Source organism: Anas platyrhynchos, chromosome 2, assembly GCF_047663525.1.
Source record: "Anas platyrhynchos isolate ZD024472 breed Pekin duck chromosome 2, IASCAAS_PekinDuck_T2T, whole genome shotgun sequence".
NCBI classification, from domain to species: Eukaryota; Metazoa; Chordata; class Aves; order Anseriformes; family Anatidae; genus Anas; species Anas platyrhynchos.
The window spans coordinates 106,804,321-106,821,291 of record NC_092588.1 but is presented as its reverse complement, the minus strand read 5'-3'; the positions used below and the strand labels follow the sequence as shown (position 1 = coordinate 106,821,291).

At 39.5% G+C, this 16,971-nt stretch overlaps 1 long non-coding RNA gene across 1 annotated transcript; it reads right to left on the bottom strand.

Moving 5' to 3' along the window:
• Window positions 1-9,396: 9,396 nt before the first annotated feature.
• Window positions 9,397-14,871, bottom strand: LOC106018195 (uncharacterized). Its single transcript, XR_002403742.4, has 2 exons — window positions 14,490-14,871; window positions 9,397-10,500 (listed from the first exon to the last, which is right to left on the bottom strand). It is a non-coding gene; the product is annotated as an uncharacterized lncRNA (long non-coding RNA).
• Between the last annotated feature and the right edge of the window lie 2,100 nt (window positions 14,872-16,971).

The window sequence follows — 16,971 nt, the reverse complement described above, 5'->3', positions numbered from 1 at the left end:
AGAGTACAAAGATCTCCAGGCTTTATTTTTCTGCAAATGTCACCAGTTCCACTTACACTACTGCATCCTGAAACTGGTTTTCCTCTGACCTTATCAAGAACAGCAATTTTCCTGTCTAACAGCACCTGGGATCTTGCCAGAAGAAATCAGAATCTAAAGTAAAGCTCTGAGAGCAGTGGCAGAGTGTGAAAACAGAAGTGTGTCCTCCAGCCTTCAGAGGGCTTCTGTCAGAAGGGAGCTCGCCCTCATGGGGCTGCTGTAGCTCAGCTGAGGGCCTGCGAAGGGCACGTGGCAGTTGAAAGGCTTTCTTGTGTGCACGCATTGGTTTAGCTTAATAGAAGCTAAGCAAAGGGCAAACAAAGCAGCCCTGTAGTACCTTTCTGGGGAAGAAAATCTTGGTGCCCACTGGAACTTCGAAGAAGCAAGCTGGCTTGGGAGACCTTGAATCATGTCGTCTGCATAATGCAGACCGTATGCAGCGCCTTGGTCTGATTCCGATGATGGTAGTGGCGCTTGCCAGCAGTGTGCTAAGAATACAGGTTGGCAGAGAGACAGTGTCTGCGGAGGAGCCTCAAGGAATCCAGCCTTCCTAAACTCAGGGAACGGTGGTGTTAGGGAGAAGCAGGCGCTGTGTCCTCTATAGCATGTAAGATAGGGTTTATTTGAAATGCAGCTGCACTGTATTAACAGTATTTTGTTTCAGGAAGACTGCTTGGCTCCTAATTACCACAGACGCCGCTGCAGAGAGGACAGAATAGCGAGCTTTGGGCACAATGGAGCTCAGCTCCATACCCAGGGACTGCAGCCAAGGCCCAGACTGCGAGCAGAAGATCTGCGTGAATCACCCTGAGAGGACTGCTGGAGGCTGAGAGGTTTGCTTTAAAGGGGTCAGGAGTACAGGCTGCTCAGTGGCAGTGAAAGTGCTATTGCTTGCAAATTTGAAAAGATTTACATGGATTCCTGACATTTACTGTGGTATTTAACGTGCTTACGAGGATGGTACGATTGTTCAGAGTTTTAAAACTGAAAGCAAATTTTCCAGGTCTTTACTGCCTGAGAATCAGGGTAGCTATTCCCCATTTGGTGTCTCCCAAAGACAAACATGCCAACCAGAGAACAAATTGTTCTTCAGTGGGATGTTATTAAATCTAGGCAGGGTTACCTGCAAAGGCTCAAGTTCTGCCAGTCGCCCTGGTAAAAGATTTAATAATACTAACTTGCTTTTAATTCCTGTATCAGCAACAATGTAAAAAATAAAAAAACAAACTGTTTTCCTTCATTGTTCACAGACCCTGCTATTTAGAAGATCACTCATCTTTGGAAGAACGTTTGGCAACTCCAGAGAGCTATTCACAAAGTCTTGGTTGAGCAGAGCAAGTTGCAGGTAAACCCTACAACCATTACTTTGCTCTACTAGGCACTGACTTGCTCCAAAATCTGTCCTATGGCATTGAACTCCAACACTTGCTTGTGTATAGCGGTAGGATAATTCTGCTCTTCAGTGTGATATGCAGGAAGGATGGGATGGGTAGGTACATGTTAATGTTTGTGATGAGCTTTGGGTCCTGTTCTGATAACAACTTGGTGTGGAGGGGAAAAGGAAATGTCAAAGTGATGCTCAAGTTATTCCCCAGAGTCTAAGAATCACAGAATTGTCTAGGTTGGAAGAGATCTCAAGATCATTGAGTCCAACCTCTGACCTAACACTAACAAGTCCTCCACTAAACCATATCGCTAAGTTCAACATCTAAATGTCTTTTAAAGACCTCCAGGGATGGTGACTCCACCACTTCCCTGGGCAGCCCATTCCAATGCCTCACAACCGTCTCAGTAAGAAAAATCGTGCACTGAAATTTCTCTCGGTGTTCTCATTCCTGAGAAGTGGTAGGAAGCACCCCACCTTGGGATCTTCTGAGAAACAATAAGGAGTAAAATCACTCAAAGGGCAGCCTGTGGGGGAACCATGCCAAACATGGAATTGGAGGACTGCAATCCATTTAAACTCAGGCATCTCTAGTTTGTAGATTTCACGGCAGCTTGTCTAGATTTACAGGTTCATCCTGCTGCTGTAGGAGGTTCTGAAAATTCAGTATATCCATCATTGTCCCATTTCAATTAAAAATGTAACTGACTGAACTGTTTTTCTTTCTAAAACTGAAATCCCCCCTCTCAAGCACCATGGGGACATAAACCTGGGTAGCCTCCTTGAGGGGAAATTCTCCAAAGTCACAAGGTGGTGCAAAGCCACTAGCACAGATCTTCTTAACCTAGAGGCCGGAAAAGCAGGACATTTAAAAGGCAGAGTTATTTCAACTATCAAAGGTGATGCGTTGAAAAAAAACAGACAGACAGTGGCTCCTCCATTATTTCTCAAATACACTATCTCATTTCTTTTCAGATAAGTGCACCTGCACTCATTTCTCATAAACTCTCTTTTTTATTAAAAAAAAAAAAAAAAAAAAAAAAAAAAGGCCATCTCTATTTACACCAGAATGTGAAATAATAAATTGCCCAGTTTCCTACTGGGTGAAAATGAGGAGTTCATCACACAGGGAAGCTGAAATTTCTTATTGCAATAGAAAAATTTACTTAATCATAAGAAGTGTGACATTAGAATATATGTAAAATTTCTCATAAGTTTATGCTTTTGTTAATTGCTCCTGTTAGGGGAATGTAATGTCAAGGATTTCCAAAACAAAAGATTCTATTTTAAAATGCACAGTCAAAAGCTTTCAGGTACCTGAAAAGTTCATGTAAATACTTTCTTTAGAAACAATTAATCTGCACCGTGAATATTTCTTCTCACTGATAAATGCATTTCCTTATGCCAGACACACATAACTTTCCCTGCCAAAAGTTCTATTTCTCTGTGTCTCATTTGGCATTTTATCAGATTGGCTTGTAAGACATCTGACATGAACCTATTAGTTTCCTTATTTAAAATACTTAGTATATGCTGTATTATGAGTTCTATTTCACCAATAATAAATGGTAATCATTCAGGCGTCTTCCATAAAATGTTCATTCTAATATATTTTATGCATTTTCTAATATATTTTTATGCATTTTATACCATCTACCTCTTTCTTTCTTTTGCTCTACTATGTTCTTATTCTGTGACTCTACTTTCATGCCCTCCAGAACTGCTGTTGCTGCTCTTTTTTCTGTTGGTCTGGACATAGCAGCATAGGTCAGGCAGCATGGAAGCTATCAAAAATTTGCTGCCTGATTAGGGTTTTGTTGATGTTGAAAAATAATTATTGACTACCTCTGTTCCCTCTTTCACTTTCTTTCCATCCTTCAATCTGCCTGTGATTTTCCCCCTCTCAGGCTTCAAGCTGAGACTACGCTCTCTAACATTTTCTAGCTCATTGAAGGTCATTAGCAAAGAGCTTCAGAGAGGCTAGACAGCATGTTTGCTCTTTTCATGTTGTTGTATTTCAATTTTTGATGGGACAGAATGTATTAAGATCTTCTCCAGTACTCTTCATTTCACATACGCTCTTTGCTCCTTATGATCTAGGAAAAAAAAAAAGTACACACATACTGTTTCTTGCTTTCACAGCTGAGAAACAGCAGAGCCACAATTTCAAAGGTAAGGAACATGCTACTCTATACAGACATGGGCATATGCCTTTACATCACTGATACACACATCCAAATTGAATTCAAGTATGTGACCAGGTGCTTTATTATTTATGTATGGAATTAAATTATAAGCTGTATGTATAATAAAATACATGTGCAATTGTAATGCATAAAGCCTTGAAAATCTGCCCCATTGTGCATTTTTATAGCTTATTTTCCAAAGTCACCAAGTTCTTATTACAAGCCTGTTTTAGACCCTGCCAAATTCTAGAGACTGTTTGTCAGACCATTCAAGCCTGCCAAATGTGCCTCCTCCAGCTAGCTCTCTGGAATACAAAGCCACCTAAATGTAATAGGTCCTACCCAGAATGAGATTTTGAGCTATTCAAATCAACTGCTACCAGCACATTTTCTTCACAGAGAATGGTATTCCTCTGAAGGGATTCCACGTTCTGAATAATAGGCAGGGAAAGCCTTGATAAGGTTGGGAAGTGAAAAGATACACTGTTAAAAGAGTAGTTTAAGAGACTACTAACAAGTAAACAGGAGTTTTCAGAGTGACCTATTTTCTGTGGAGGAAACAACGAAAAACTCAAAGATCAATTGGAGGAGGAGGCAGTAGCAAAGGACTCCTGGGGATTCTGGAGGAAAGGTTCATTTGAGAAAACAAGGAAAGTACAGCAGCAGACAAAAAAAAAAATAAAAAATTCATTCATTCACTCTTTCAATAGCATTAAGAGAATTTGCATATCCATTCCTGTTTCAGAGGCTTTTAGATTTTGTTTTTCTCCAGCTGTTTTTCTTATCATTGTGGCATGCTTTCTCTTCACACACACAGCCACTTAGCTCTCCGACATTCTCTTTAACAGACTGCTGGCATCTTTCAGCTGCTCTCAGGCCTTCCCTTTTAAATCTCCCAGCTGCCTCTCTTACCCCTCACATTACTGGCCTACTCATCTTGTGTATTTTTTTAAATCATTTCCAGCTGCCACATTTGGTGCTCTAGATATTTTTCATTCTCTCTCTGCCCTAGAATACATCACTTTGGAGTGGTTTTGGGGGCTAATGGGTTGACAGCAGATTTCCAAAGCCTCTTTTTGCCCTAATAGGAATCTCATCTGAATCCTCTGAAGATTTGCACCAACCTGATCATTTCTTTTGGCTATTGGTGAATGCTGGGAAGGGGACAGGAGGAGGGCATGCTGCTAAATCCTCAAGGTGGCAAAAATACAATGATCAGATAATCAAATCCCACCTCTTGCTCTTTCACAGATCTCGTGTATCTTGCTCTCTGTCCTCTAAATATTGCCCAAGCTCCTACAGTGTGTGCAAAAGATCTGAAATTTAGAAGAAATTTCAATTTACGGTTTAGAATCACTTGCTCAACACTGTCCTGATCATTATACTGCTTTTGTAGACTGCTGTCTCTGGAACTGACTTGGAAAAGGCTTTCTGTATGTTTAAGAAACATACTTCAGTACATGTGAGTCCTTTGACTTTCATGGTCAAGAAACAAACCACAGACACTGCGTAAATGACTGTTTAGACACACACTTGGTCGTTATTCTCATGCACTGTTTTGCCCTTTAAGAAGTGGGTAACACTTTCATTTTATCTTGGCTTTGCAGAAGTTGATACCAAACCTGTATGGCTATAGGTAATTCCAATTGCCATCTAATTACATTTACTCAAAATTAAATTCAAAGCTATTAGACTTCCTTTCCTTCTTAACTTTGGCAAAAGTCAAATGAAAATCTGGCCAGGGGGAGGTGCTTATATGTTATAGGATCTTAACTGAGCCTTCTATAAGCTCCCCTTCAACAATGTCATTTGAATAAACATGCTTGAAGGTTCAGGGAAGGTTGGGGGGGGGGGGGTGAAGGGAGGAGGGAGGAAGACTCTTTTTATAAAATCCAGATAGAAGCCGATTTACCCACTGGAGTGGACTGGGTGAAGCACTTCCTCAGCAACAAGTGCCCACTGTCCACAGTTGAGCAAAGACAAAATGTGTCAGCATCCAGCACTTACTTTGAAATTGGTCATAAACTCATAAAAATCTCATTTATAAGCAGTCTACAGAAAGGAGCACCTGTTTAGAAACTGCCTAAGGAAGGAACCCTCCTCTGCCACTGTGGAGGATGGCTCCTCTCTTCCTCTCTGAGACTCCTGGCACAGGAAGAGATAAAAAGGACTCCTTGATCTGCTTGCTCTGAATTGTTAGAATGAAAAAGGAACTGTGTGTTGAGGCTTTGGAAAACATCAAGAGGAGCTTGCACTTTAAGAACTGATTTGGTCACTACAGTGGTCAGGATACAAGCAAGCATGAAATTGGCAAGATAAAGTAGAAGAGAGGCTGGAAGAACGGTTTTATAGAGAGTCATAGACACTTTCACACTGCCTAAAACCTGTTCCCCTGCCACAGTGGCCATCTCCACTGTACAGGGAAATAATTTAAAATTCTTCAGATACCTTCAAAGAACTTTGGATCAGGTCTTGTGGTTTTGCCTTCAGACTAGATTATTTTAATAAAATGCATTAACAAACATTTTCCAACAAGCATGAGTGTGGATGAAGTCAGGACAGCTTTGGGCTCTTCAGAACACAGATGATTGTTACCCAAGGTCCTCCCCAGCTTGGTTTCTGGTGCTTCAAAAAAAAGCTTTTTGAATGCTCTTGAAAGAATCTGCAAGTTGGCTCATGAAATAAAGGAGAATCAAATTCCACAATTAACTAGGCAGTCATCTAGCACATGCAGCTCTCCATACTTGCCAAGCACTACCAATACTCTAAAAAAGAACCCTCTTAATAAGAAATGTTGTTATATGGATTAGGCTAAGCTGGGGTTGCCTAGCTCCAAAGAAACCAAATATGGTGACTGTGACACAGCACTCTACCTTCCACATGAGATCACCAGATATCTTTGATAGTGAGGTATGAGAATGGGATTATATATTCAGCATGCAAAATACAGAATCACTTTCTACATCTAGGGTTGCATCAAGTTAAATGGCAAGAATGCGATCAAATAGTTTCCCTCTTTAAAATAAAAATAAAACAAGCAAAAAAAAAAAAAAATCCTCCTCTTATTGTCACATTCCTGTAGTCATCAGACAAGTGCTGTCTGATGACGACAAACACTGCAGTCCTATATGGTATTTGATGAGTGCTGAACGCTGTAGTCTGGTACAAAGCAGGAATTGTGTCTAACAGAAAATGCAAAGTCATTTCCCCAGGCCTGACTTTATTCTAGGGAAATTATCTTGCTCCCTGGCCAAGAGACGTGTAGATCCTCTGAGTTACTGGTGGAAGGAGCTTCTTTTGGCTGCTTGTAAAAGGAGGTGAGGGGGACTAGCTCAGCTAAGATAATGCTCGCGTCTGGGGATTCTTCATCTAGTTCCTGCTCCACGCTGGTGAGGCCTCACCTCATGTACTGGGTAAAGTTTCATGTGTCACAACATAAGAGGAACATAAAACTATTAGAGACGCATCCAAAGGAGGGCTACAAAGATGAAGGGTCTGGAGGGGAAAATATATGAGGAGCGGCTGAGGCCCCTTGTTTTGTTCAGCCCCGAGCAGAACAGGCTGAGGGGAGGCCTCATGGCGGCCTGCAGCTCCCTCACGAGGGGAGCGGAGGGGCAGGCGCTGAGCTCTGCTCTCTGGGGACAGCGACAGGACCCGAGGGGACGGCATGGAGCTGGGACAGGGGAGGGTCAGGCTGGGGGTTAGGGAAAGGGTCTGCACCCAGAGGGTGGTCGGGCACTGGGACAGGCTCCCCAGGGAAGCGGTCACAGCACCGAGCCTGACAGAGTTCACAAAGCATTAGGACAACGCTCTCAGACACATGGGCTGATTTTGGGGTGGTCCTCTGGGGACCCAGGAGTTCGTGATCCGTGTGGGTCCCTTCCAACTCAGGATATTCCATGATTCTAGCTTTGTTTTATTATATATATAAGTTTTCCACTTTTTTTTTTTGTTGTTGTTGTTTGTTTGTTTTTGAATAGAAATATAAGACAGGGATTGCCAGATTTTGCATCTCTGGTTAAAATTGAACTAAGTCCTGAAGATAGTTCATAGAGACTATCATAAAAGCAATACAGCAACACGATAAATTACAAATGTATTTTATCAGCAGCAATAGTACTCTGTTGCTAATTCACTGAGCAATCTCTAGCAGCCTGAAAGATATAAATTTAGATTATGATATCAGAGATTGTCAGTAAGGAATATTAGTAAGAATAGCCTGCATTTAAATAGACCATTTGAAACCACTGGAGGAAAATGTTCAAGATATATTTTAACTACTTGCCATTTCAGAAGGATCAAGATGGATTTACTTTGTGAAAATTTGTAATTGAAATTATCAAAATATGTCTATTGTAAAGAGTGGCATCTCCTGTAAATAGTTCATTAAAGAAGGAAAAATTGTCTAAGCAGAGATGAAAATGGAAGGAATATCTTCCACCACATTTCTCCTTGTTTGAAATGATGTTTTCTCTGAAAAAAAAAAAAATAAATTCCTTACAGAAAAATTGCATAAGTATGTAGTCCATTTAAATGTTCATTTACAAGGGTGAATGAAGTGCACAAGGTCTTCTAAGGGCTTGGAGGGAAGGACTATTATTTTTGTTAGATTAATTTTCAATACTCATCTTCCAATAAATCTAGTGTCAGCATCTAGTTAACTGAGCTGACACTGTGTAGATGCTGTACAATGTTTATATTACATGTGGTACATATTTCCCTGTTGCTTTTGCAAATGAACATTTGTAACTCTAAAAGTCACACACTGTAAGTGAAGAACAGATGTCACAGACTTGAATCCCTATCACTGAACACTAAGGTATGAGAGAATGGGAGGAATTAACCAAATATAGTAAACAATTTCACATAATTGCATATTGAATTTTATCTCACATATTTGTGGAATACCAAACACGTATGTAACACATTCATTTTATGCTTAAAACACAAGTATTTTTTGCATATTGGGTATCTTCTTTTAATCAACAAACTATTTTAGTGTTGAGACAAAGTTGTCTGTTTTCACTTGTACACACTTCAATGAACACAGCTGTCTAAAAGCCTTTTCTACATAGACTTTCCTACAACATATCTACTGTGTTATAGAATCATAGACTCATCCAGGTTGGAAAAGACCTTCAAAATCACCACGTCCAATCATCAACCTGACCTAACAATTCCTATTGCTAAATCATGTCCTTTAGTGCCAAGTCTACACAACTCCCAAAAAACTTCCAGGGATGGGGACTCCACCACTTCCCTGGGCAGCCCATTCCAATGCCTGAACACCCTCTCCATGAAGGTGTTGCATGGTATATCAGTTCTTTATGAGGACTTTTGCTCACTGCAGTGTGAATAAATGTGCATGCATTCGCATGCGGATTAAAAAGCTAGACTACGCATGGAATGTAAAAGATGCACTCACCATGGAACAAACACAGGTGTGGTACCACAAAGCTGCAAACCCAAACACCTCAGAGGACTGTGTAGAGGAAGGGACTTTCAAATAAGTTTAGTATCAGTGGGTCATATTTTATTCTTTTGTAGCTTTCACTGAGTTTGTCCAATGACATTGTGTGGTGGGTGCTCTTGTAAAAAAAAAAAAAAAAAAAAGCTAGAAAAATACAGGTATTAGTTCATGTTTTAAGAGAAGTGCAGATTATATAAGTGCTTTCAAAATACTTGAGTGATGAGCTGGAATTATTGCAGTTTTAATGGTCATTTTTACCTAGTTAAGACAGTGGACCAATACTGAATGTCTATTACATGACTGTTATTCAGACAAAATAAGGCAGCAGGCTTTTTATTAGTCAGTAGTCATAGCAAAGGCAGGTTATTTACAAAGTTGTGGAAAATGTTTTAAAAGTTGTTTCATATAAACGATTGTTAGAAAGTCTCAGTTCTTCCTGTACCATAATTTTACAGCCTCAGAATCAAGGATCATGCTGCAAAGTCCAACATTGCCTCCATTATTCAAATGTAGCACTTGTGTAAATACGAGCAGTAGGCTATGCATCGTTTCTAGTCTCCTTCCTCTTTTTAGGACAGCACCCCAAGTGTCCTGTCAGTACGTACAACCCATAGAGACGACCAAATGTTTGCTGCTACAACACACCCATGGAGCTGGTAACGGGCAATCCCACTTTATCCCACACACCACCAGCCAAAATAGCCAGTAGTGCTGCCAGACTCAAAATACCTCACTGTGTCCTTTTGATAATACCAAAGGACAGGAGGCCCACAGATTCAGATCCATCACTCTTCTGAAACAGATGCAACTTGATGGGAAAAGTATCATAAAACAAGTGAAGAGCCAGTTGTATCATAAAACTTGATTTGAGGCAGTTGAGCCAGCTGTATCATAAAACAACCAAAGAGCCAACTGGCACGTATTCCACTGCTTTTTCACCATTGATGTGAGCTTTTACTCACTACCTGTATAGCTACTGATATGCAGGTTTGGTAGCAAGTTATTTCGTAAAGCACGTAACACCTTCTAAATACAGACATTTGTGCTGAGCTGTAGCACTGCAAAGCTGTCTGAATGCAGAGCCCGCAGCATGACAGGTATGACTGAGGCTCTCAAGTGCAAGTTATTCTTATAAAGCCCAATGCAAAGTTCAACAACTGAGCTTTTGATCCACAACATTTGGTCTGTGACTCACGCAGGAATTTGACACGTTCCGACTTTGCTGTAAGTATCTTGACAGAGGCTTCCTATGTGGTTAATAAAAAATTAATAGAATAACATCTTGCACTCAGATCAGTCCGTGGCTCACTGATGCCTACCAGCACAGCGTCAGAGCCCCTGCTTCCCAACGGCACATCTGTGGCCAGCAGCTGAATTGTGTGTCTACTGGGGAGGCTTTGTGGGCATGACTGGACAATGACCTGGCAATATACATTACAGAAGCCGCTGTTGACTGGCATATATGTTTGCTACAGTCACATAAATAAAGTTTTAAATCATTAACAGCATGTACACTTCTAGTTGGAGATTATATTTCAAATCATTCAAACAATTGCATGAATGCCGTGACAGACATGTAGCAGCTATAAATCAGCAGATCTCTGCAGCTTTCTGTACAGGTCTGGTGACCTAGAAGAACTGAGAATCTGACCTGAAACATTTAATAGGTAAAAATAATTGTTACAGATAAGAGCCTACTTCTAAAATATTAAGAGAAATATTTATATCACAGTCTCCAAAAATATATTAGCTGATTAATACTACCCAAAGACATAATCCTTGTCCTAAACAGGTAACAACCTCATCTGAAGATAAAGGAAAGTAGGGAAAAATACGATACCAGAGAAGTTTAATACAATACTATCTTCAAATTCTGCAGTGTTTTCAATATTAATGATTATTTATCTCACAAACAGAAGTTTGAAGAGGATGGGAAGAACACATTTGTTCTGGACCAAATTTAATTTTTAGTTAAAATCAAAAAGCCCCAAGCCACTGTCAAAGCAAAACTGCCACCCAAAGCCATCCCCAGCTGAGAAAACAATCTGTGATTGTATTTAAAATACCTAGCGGTGGCCTGTCCATATTTTGTACCAAAAAAAAAGTCCCCCTGACAAAGAGGAAATAAAAAACAAGCTAAAAGAATCTTTGGCACAGGAAACAATTATGTAGCAATAATGAGGTGGCAGTAATGAGGTTGTTTTTTGATCCCAAGCTAATTCAAACAGTTAGAAGATGCACCAATACATACCAATGTACCAAATAAGTCCCACTCCCCTTTTAACTTTGAGGGGAAAAAAAAAAAAGGAGAATGGGAGAGTGAGATTTTACAGAATCAAGTCCTATGAATTAATTTAGGAAATCTGCATTAAAATTGTAAAAATTTGGAGATAATGTAGAGGGAGCCACAGGATGATTTGTAAGCACTTTCAATTCTACATTTACTTCCATTGTATTGAAATCACTCTTATTTAGTCCGAAGCTCCATTCAACAAACAATTTGTGCCTGAAACAACAAAAAGTAGCTTGGCCAAGTTTCCTAACAGATCCATGGATAAGACCACAAAGCACTAGTCTACAGGGAAAAGCAGTCGACTTGGCAAGTCTGCATGTGGCATGCTGACCTTTTTTTCAGAAAAGGTCACCACAGAGTCAGGTTCCTGAACTTCCCAGGGATTCTGCAGCTCTAAAGCTAGGGGTGTTTCAGACTATAGCATCATGACAGCCTGAAGCAAAATGAATAAATCGTTTTTTTAGTTCACACAAAACCTTTTCAGGAGTCTAGGAGCAATCAGGAGTGGTATCACTCCAGTTCCTGGTGGTCAGTAACTGTGAGCATTGCTGAAAGCCTCAGCAAAACACATAAAAGCAGCTGCACTTGGGTGAAAACCTGCACGTTTTAGGGTTTATGGGAGGAGGTCTGTCTGTTGTCTGCTCTGAGCATAACGAAGAGTGTGCGGCTTACAGAGCTATCAAGCAGCGCTCTTTGCCACAATCAATGCACTTGGAAAGAAAAAAAAAAAAACAGTCTGTGATTTTTTTAACAAGTATTTTTAGTGGAATAAAAGCACACTATACACCTCCAACTGCAGGAAGCAAGTTCTAAGCCATGACAGGTTATAATAAATTGATTTGCTAAACATGCAAATAGAAACCCTTGAGTTCCACAGCACTTTAAGCAATGGAATGACAGACTGAGACAGGTTTAACCCTGATACTAGGGTAAATCTTAAATTATGTGTGCAAAGTCTTTCGGTTTTTCAGGGTGTGGCTCACATACAGAATGGTCAAACCAGTTTTTAAAGAGGAAAAACTCAGAGCAATGATTTTAAAGAATCACAGAATAACTCAGATACAGAGCTGTAGATGATATAAATCATATTAGTATTATTAATTTCAAAGGAGCTATAGCTGCTACACTGTTGAACTTTCGGATGATTCTTTCAGATGAAAGTATGTTAAATGTTGTAAAATGTGCTTTTATTTAATCAATTTTATATATTTTTAGATATAGCTCCCTGGTTTCATGTTTTTAGGTTACATCAGGAAAAAAATATACAGATTTAAATAAGGCAGAAGCAACTGCATGGAAGGACTCCCTCACTGAAATTAAGAAGCCAAGAAAAAGTAGGAGGGTTGGTCTAGATGATCTCCACAGGTCCCTTCCAACATGACCAATTCTGTGAGTCAGTGATAGATATTTATACATACTTTATATATCAGATGATATATGAAAATTTTATATTGTATATCATGTAAATAAAAGAAAGTTAAAAAACTAACCTGATTATTTGCTTTAAATAGATGTCCAAACTAAAAAAAAAAAAAAAAAAAAATAGCAAAGAAAAACAGTAAAAGATATCTAAGATAGATTTTAATGACACACTGTAATTCAATGTGTGCAACAGAGATGAGACCCTTATGACTACTAGTACTGGAATAATCCTTATACAAACTAGATCACTCATGTGTGAAGCATCATATACGTGTCATATACATGACACACCAGTTGCAATACAATATGGGTTCACTTGTTCTTATCATTTCACATGTAATCCCACCTTTCCAGCTAGTCTGAAGTCCATGAATGCTGCATAAGGGGAGCTAGAAATGCACCCCTAGCACCCAAAAATGCTTTTTTAAAAAAGAGGGAATGTGATTGCTTTTCAACCAAGTATTAACACCAGGCAGAACTTTCTGCTGCCGTACAGAAACTGAGTAATCGTGCCCTGTGCAGGTGGAGCGTGGGAGGTGAAATGCACAGGCAGTGAATGAGGTGGCAGGGCAAGACACACACCCACCCACACAGCAGCTGCACCAGTCAATAGCCCCAATATCGGAAGGAGACAAGCTTTCTTCAGAGGTGAGCTGATTCAGCTGCACAAAGGCTTTAGGAGGTTCTTGCTGACATTTTTGCTAATTATTTGCTGAATTACAGCTATCTCCTATCAAATAAGGGTAGCAGCTCAGCTGACTTCAGCTGGAACAGGAGTAGGCCCATAAGGACAGCCACCTGCTCTTTCAAATCAATGGCTAAACTTGTGTTGGCTTCAATCATCCTGGAACAAACAGACCTTTAAACCTGGAGCTCTCCCTTAAACAAAAAACGGACTAAAATCAGCAGGTGTTTTGCTCAGAAAGGTTCCTGCATGAATTTCCAATTTCTAAAAACAACCCCATGACAGATAAAAATGCACTGGCAATCTTCTACTTGGTGTCTACACTGAGATGCGTTCTTGTAAGAGGAAGAGACTTGAACATCTGTGATGACCTGAACCTTCATTCGTTATCCTCTTCCTGGTCAATATTAGGTAACGTGAATATGTAGATACGTACTTTAACTCACACGTGAAGCTAATTGTTCTCATGCTCTTAGTTTTTGACATTCAGCCAACAGTCAGATACGCATGGTAACTATAAATCTAAGTTTTGTTTGTATTCCTTACAAAATTAATATTTGCATATCTGAAAGTGAAGAAATTAAATAGGTAGTGATTGATGTCCTAGAACCCATATCCAAAATGTCAACAGGAGAGTGAAAAATAAAGTAACTTGTGAAAGCAAACAAATAATAGGCCCTTCTGTTCTGCTTTTGTTAATTGAATGGTTAATGACCACACGAGACATGCAACCTTTTGGCCGGGGAAATGTATCGCAATAAAAATCAGGACACCCACTCAACAAACCAACCTTGAACAAACCCCCTACGTGGAGCATCAGGTTCCCTACCAATTTTGTTCAATAACACTGAAAACAAAAAAGATTTAAGGAAGATCTGCTAGCGAGGATTCCTGGGAAAGCTACGTTACAGAAATATTTCAACTTTTGAAAAGTTATCACATTAACACTGGTGAACCATTATAGATATTGATGGATAACTCAGAAAGAAGGAATTATATGCGTTGCTCACCAGAACTGATGATGGAGATCAGCCTATGGTTCCAAGAATGTTAATGTGAGAGCTCTCTTCTCTTTTGTTTCCCTAAAAGATTTCACTGTATTGTTTCTCCAGTGCATTTTATTTTCCTTTTGTTAAGTGCTGTACAAGAGAACTCTCACCAGTTCATTCCTTGCTGCCGATGAAATGCAACCCAAGGTCCCCCAGTGTGGTTCGTACCTTTGCTTATCACTGATGTGCATACACAGGAGGTCACAGAAGCCACAGTCAAACCACTCAACCAAGCTGATCGGTTTGGCTGATTATTACAGGTGCAGTGAAGCTGGTGGCTGGAAGGGGCTGACATTTCAGGATTGGTCAGCTCAGATGCGAGCAACAACCTTTTATATAGTGTGAGATCAATATGTGCCTTTAATGCTGGTTTGACTTTTTAAGCAATACTTTCTTCATGGTGACACACAGCTGTTTTGGTTAATACCCTTTAATGTTTTACAAGCACCACAAGACACACAGCGTTTAAACAACACTATATAAGCTGCAACACCTGAGTTTATCTTATACTGGAAAATGAGTTGGAGCGGCTTACAACACATGTATAACTGTAAATCTAAGGGAAGACCTTACAAGTGCTTGTGGGCCACAGATTCTTTATGAAGGTCTTTCTGGTTTCTTTTTTTTACATCGAAAATTTTTACATCTTATCCTAGAAGGATATGTGGGATGTTGGATAAAATGATCTTTTTATCAACTATTATTTGGTTGTTTCACAATATTATAAATATTTTATTTATTGCTGAATTTATATTATATTCTAAGCAATTCTGTTTTCCTTCAAATCTTAGTATACTGTCAGCCATATTAGCTGATATTGGAAAATCGAATCTTCATCATATTTCTTTCTTGTGCTCATTTTTTCATACTTAGAGATAAGTCAGGGCCAGTTCTAAATTACATTTGGGGAAACTTATATAGAACCAATGGTATTGTTTCAGAGGTACTGATATAACTGAACCAGAATCTAAGCTGAAGTTCTTATTTACACCAACACTTTATATATTTTTAATGCTCATGGTCTAATTCATAAATCAGCTTTAGAGTGATGTTTTCCTTTTTTTCCTTTATGAAGATACAAGAATGTCACATTTGATGGGGGGATTAAAAGAGAACTCCAAGATGAATTATTCAGGAGAGCAAGCAATATTCTTGAAAGAAAATGATAGCTTCTAGAAATATTGTGCAGTATGTACAGAGCCCAAATAAATACAGTAAAGCAAGAAAATAAAAATGAAATAAATAACTGGTTTTGAAACAAAAAGATTGTTTCTGGTACCTCAATCATTGGCCCACATTTATTCAAGTGAAACATTAACCTGGAAATGTAGGGTGAATTGCTGATCCTGTTGGTCACTGGCAAAACACTCACTGACTTGAGGGGGAACGAGATTTCACCCCAGCAGTGTGAAGTATTTACAGTTCTTTCTAATCTATTTTAGGAATCAAACTTAAATATGTTGTTTTCCTTCTCTTTGCTCCTTCTTCCCTTCTTGGAAAAAAAAAAAAAAAAAAAAGGTAGACTGGAAGATGATCTGGCTAAAAAGGCAAAAATTGTTTTTGGCTTTATATTTGTTCCTCTATTTTCATGGCAGAAGAATTTATAGATTATGGTAATTGAAAAAGTAAGGGAAAAAAGTCAGACATTGTACAAAGTATATCAGGCTAAGGTCCTTGTAAAATGAAAAGCCCTTCTAAATTCAACAGAAGAAATAATTCTGCAACAGCTGAATGAGAAAAGAATGCATTGAGAAGGACAGATTTCAGAAAAGGTGGCTGTTCTCAAGAAGCTCTCAGAGTACTGCAAACTAAAAAGGTGGGTCTCCATTTGCCATGGAGAAGGTGAAAAGCAGGGTAAATGACTCTGCTAGGCACTTTGCTGCTGTGCCTGATCAGCAACTTGTACCTAATCTAGGCAGTCATCATTTGTAAAATAATAATTTAGGCTGACAAAACTGCATATTAATATGAGTAATGTACTGTACCTAGGGATCCATGCCAGCTGTCTCATTTTTCAGGAGGATGTAAAACTGAGATATCCTCAGCCTTCCAAGTCCGTGGTTGGGGGAGAGGTTGAAGGAGCAGAAGAAAATTCACACTGCTATCGCTCCCGGCATTCCAGTTCTGTATTGGAAAAGCATAAAATACCTCAGTACCTTTCAAGAATAAATCACAGATTTCAGAGACTGACATTCAGAACTTCCCCCCTACCTTCTATATTAGGATTAGTAAGCATACTAAACCGTGACAAGGCCAAGCATGGTGTAAATAGTGAGGTAAAGGTCTTTATTTTCTGCCAGAGTGAACTGTTCTAATGGGGGGACAGAGTGGCTTTCTCACCCACCCAGAGCCAAGGAGCTTGGAGATGGACAAAACCAGCTAAGTACACTGTTGGTAGAAGGGGTAGCAAATGTTAGCAGCAAAATCACTATAGTTAATTTGA